Here is a 5,229-nt window from a genome sequence, read left to right on the forward strand (position 1 = left end):
ATATCTTTAACCTAACAAAATTCAAAGTTATATGTGTAAAACTAATGGGAAAAACTACAATCTCTCTCAAAAAAATTAGAAGTAAATTTATAACTTTACATAATAAAAAAGAAAGCAAGAAGTAGACCATCATCCAAAGATTACTAATTCAGTATAAAAAGAATAGCATCACACAACACATTTTATACAACAATCAACTAACACTTTAAAGAGTAAAATATTGAACAAACTAATATCAATTTTTTCTTCAATTAAGAATAAACACATTATTCAAAATCTTACGACAAAGCTAGAACCACCTCACAATGTAACTATCAAGCTTGTTATTCACTTACAATCAAAAGCATACTACAAATAACACATTAAAGCATAAAAGACACTCGATATTTTCTTTATTTAGATAAATAAGGATGGTGGAAATAGGTGGATATACAAACTGAGAAACGTATCAAGGACAAACAATGTACAAGGTGCATCACCTTAGTCATCATCTATAGTAAGGCTATGCGCTCACTAGCCTGCGACGAGAAGAATAGTAATAAAAAGAAACTAGTTAGAAAATTGTTATGTTCATAGTATTACAAACAAGAGTCCAGAGAAATCCAAAGAAAAAGAGGCAATGGAAAAAATTCGTCAATCAAATTTATCAACAATTAAATTGATATTAAGGTAATCCAAAAATAATTATAAATTATTAAATACAATTAACAAGTAAGCAAGATGCAACTCAAAATCATTTATCTACACAAATACATTATTAAAAACTAACCATCAATTAATTAGAGAAAATAGAAAAAGAATGAACCAGAAACAGGACAGCTAAGGAAAAGCACGGGCGGAGCAGCCAAGCAGGACAATCAGAAGTGTAACGACTCAACTTCTAATCCTTCATGACCAAGGCTACCAGCTTGGCACTACTATTCAAACACTACAAGAAAGTTTCAAAATAGCGACCAACAAAATCGGTCCCTATTAGTGACCGATTTTCCGACCAATCAAACTTTTTTAGGATTTAAAAAAAATCAGTTACTAAATCGGTTGCTAAATTTCAATTAGTGACCGATTTAGTAACCACCCACTCTTGGTCGCTAAATTGGTCGGTAAAATAAAAATTAGTGACTGATTTAGCTACCAATGACAAAGCCAATCTAGTTGGTCGCTAAAATCGGTCGCTATTTTTTTAACTTAGCGACCGAATTAGCAACCAAAACAAAAAAAAAAGATTTTAGGGTATGTGGTGGTTAAATCGGTTGCTATTTTTAATTTAGGGACCGATTTTGCGACCAATACAAAAACAAGCTTAATGGTGGTTGGTTGCTAAATCGGTCGCTAAGAAGTTGGTTACTAAATCGGTTTTTAAATGTTAAGATAGCGACCGATTTAGCGACCAACTATAAAATGTTGGTTTTAAAGTATTCGGTCGCTAAATTGGTTGCTATTTTATAATTTTGCGACTGAATTAGCAACCGACTTAAAAATATGTTGATAAAATAATTAGTCGCTAATTCGGTCGCTAAGGTAGTAGTCACTAAATCGGTTGCTAAGGATTAATATAGCGACCGATTTTAGCGACCAACTATAAAATCTTAGCATTAGAGCAGTTGGTCCCTAAATCGGTCGCTATTAGCAACAGAATTTGAGACAAACTATGTAACAACCTGGTTTTTCGAGTACGCGAGATCTTTTCTAAAGGCACAAATTTCTCCGGAAGATCAGTAAAGGGAACACCTCTGTTGTATCATCAAGCATCTCAATCCTCATTGTCATTATGTCATCCTTAAGCTAGAACCTCTTCTGAGGCAAGCTCGATAACGCAATCATGAAGAACCTAGTTTTTGAACCGTATCGGTTAGGAGTTTTGATTCTAGTTTTTGTAAATAGTCTCTGTTTGACGAATCGGACTCGATTCATGAGAGAAGAGAGATAATATTATAATATTATTATTATATTAGTATTAGAAGATGCTTGAATGATATTATAAGGTTACCTGGTCTGTTTTAGTTAAAAACAGAAAATCGGTTTAACCGGGTTCACAGTTTACTGGTGCAACTTAGCACCAGCACTCTCTAATGACTTTAGCAATGCTAAGGCCTCATCATACATATTTTATTCTCATATTAAATATGTTACTAGTGTCATTTATGCTAGTAGCTCGGAAAATAATTTTTTTGAGATGTTTTTACAAGTGTTCTGATACATCTAGTTTTAGTAGTTATACACCTGAGATATTTGAATATTATTTTAACCCACCTCCAAGCCAACCAATCAAAACTCACTTTACAGCCCCAAAACCCCCAAGGCTGCATCATTTGCTTATTGTGGCCGAAAATCATCAAGAGAAAAAGGAGAGAAAGTTCTTGGTTCATAAAATCTTCAAAGCTTGATTTCTGCTGAACTAAAACTCAAATCAAAATTCTAATTCGACCAAAATGATCCTCTCTTATTTCTCTACATAATCATATGACTTATCAAAGCTGGAATCAACGTGAGTTGGCTGCACCATCTCCCTTTTGATTCGGTTTCAAGGAAACATACTTAAACATGTGTTTTCTTGATGTTCTTCCTTAGGAATCATGCTTAACTTGACTTGAGGGCCAAGAAACATGAATTTCTAGCAAGTCTAAGGTTAGAAATCAATTCCTAACATGCTGAGTGAGATTTGGTTAGTTGAGGGTTTTTGGATTTAAAGTTGTTCTTGATGTGATTTTGGAGGAAAAATTGCTTAAGGACCACCTGAAAGTCTAACCGAATTAGGAGCAGCAAAACCAGATAGGATTTGATGAAATTAATCTTGATTAGTTGTATTTGAGATGTGTGATTATGATATGGTTTGGTTATGCTTGAAATTGATTGCTTATATGAGTTATTCTTGGTGAAAGTTTGTTGAAATTTTGATGAAATTTGATGATATTCAACTTTGAATTTGTGTTCTTCATGGCTGCTGAAAAAACGAACCCTAACCCTTAAATTGGGGGTTCAATTTGTGTTAAAATCAAGTAGAAAAGATGGGGTTTTGGTGGCTGCTAATTTATTATGAATTATGGTAAAAATCGGTTGTTGAAAAGATTGAAAAATGGATAAAAACAGAGAAAGAATCTGAAGAATTTACGAAGAACACAAAGAACACTTTGAGTGTGATGAAGAACATTGAAGAACACCTTTTAGATCTTAAAAAGGGCAAGGTTGTAATTATTTTGGTATTTGCGGGGTTATTTGGTAATTTCTAAAAGTTAGGGTGGTTAAAGTAAAAATATTAAAAGTTACGGGTGGTAAAAAGTGAATTTTAAAGGTTAAAGGTAAAGATAAGGTAATTTTAGAAAATTTAATGATAAAATAATAGATAATAATAAAATATTAAATAATAATATTTAATTAAAAATAATATTTTAATAAAAATAATAAAATAATACGAAAAAGGCAGTTTTTTGTAAAAGCTTTAGAAAGACAACTTTAAGTGCAGCATCTCATAATTACCTTCATAAAATACTTAGGGAGTGGTAAGAACATATTAGTGAGGTAAAGACAAAGGAAAGATAAAAGGTTGAAGAAAAGATAAAAATCAAAGAAAAAGTCGGTAAAGTTTTAATGACAGAAATAAACAGAGATTAGCGAACAAACTAGGAGTAACATAGTTAGTATTTGAGTTGTGCCTAGGAAGTTACCTACAGCTATTTTTCGCTTCCCCAGAGCAGAGCAGAGCAGAGTATATATACACTTTCCTGCATTAAGCAGAGGCTGTCTTAAATGAGCAGCTATTATTATATGCACATTTACTTAGGAACGGAAAATTGTATTTGGGAAATCGGGATTATTCGTGACCGGATAAATGTCGGGATTGCGGGCAGCCAACCAACACATGAGCTCATGGCCTGTACTAGGGCTAGACATGCATCATTCTTGTCTGCGCATCATTCTCTGTTGCATTCCTTCTTATGTGTGATCTATTTCTTTATGTTTGTTTGTTTGAGTGCTATGTCTGTGCTTTATTTTCTTGTATTCTTCTGTTTGTGTTCTGTTTTATATTTTTCTATCTATTTTTAACTTCTGTTTACTACTTTACTGTATCCTGTTATTCATCTGCTAATCGAAATTGAATAAATGAATGTAACTAATAACCCCCACTCTACTAAGAACTCCCCAGTTCTTACCCCTTTTCTCTCCCTTCCTCCCCCTCAGATGGAGATGGGCGTGATCTTCTATGAGTTCGAGGACCCTTACGTCTACGAGGATCCGGTACATCACAGTTACTTCATTATGGGTTTGGAGCCTCGTATTAGACGATATGCGTTACCTAATCGAGCTTTTCAACATCCTTTGTCTAGCCCTCATTTTGACCCCGATGCTCCTTACGACTTTCCCTTATCCTGGTTACACGCTGACGCACTTGGACATCCTTTTCCTAATGGTCCCGGACACCCTATACCAGCTCAACCTTTGAATGAGGCGGTACCTGAGCGTATCATTCCTGATGAGCCTGAGTTAGCTGGTGACTACGTACCTGTGATTCCACCAGAGTGGGACTTTCCCCCTGAGCCGATCCCTGACTTTCCACAGCCTGATGAGCCGACACTACCGGACGATGGGGTAGCTCCTATTTATGCGAACGGACATGTGCTCATGAATGGTTTTGTACATAGTGACAGCAGTATTTCTGGTGGATCTGAGGGTGTAGCTGTAGCTGCGGACGATGAGGAGGAGGAGGATCCTGAGATAGAGATAGAGCAGGATGAGGAGATGGATGAGCCTCACGACGATTCTCCGAACGGCCACATGTAGATATAGTTTGACAGCAGTGGGGGCATTCTTTTGATGACACTCTAGTCTGACATTATCTATTAGTTAGTCTCTCACTTGTGTTAGTACACCCGAGAGCTAGGAGCTATATAGTGGTTAGGCTAGCCTGGGTGCCAGCTTAGCGGCTTTTTGTATAGGCCATGCCTTGGGAGTGTCATGTATATATTAGCTACGTAGGATGACGAGGATGTAAACTGACTTGATCTTGTGTAAACGCTACATGTTTTGTTATAGTGTACATGATGTATATTATCAGTTGTATTTCTATGTTTCTTTATGCTGCTTTTCTATTACTCTCAATGTATACTTGTTTATTTTACCTTATCATCCGCAACAAATAAAAAAAAAGTTACTCGTAAAATTGGCAACGGTCAAACAAGGCACAGGCTCATATATTAAATAATAGTTAATAATTAGGAAGGACAAGTTAGTAAC

Source organism: Arachis ipaensis, chromosome B10 (assembly GCF_000816755.2).
Source record: "Arachis ipaensis cultivar K30076 chromosome B10, Araip1.1, whole genome shotgun sequence".
In the NCBI taxonomy this organism is placed as follows: Eukaryota; Viridiplantae; Streptophyta; class Magnoliopsida; order Fabales; family Fabaceae; genus Arachis; species Arachis ipaensis.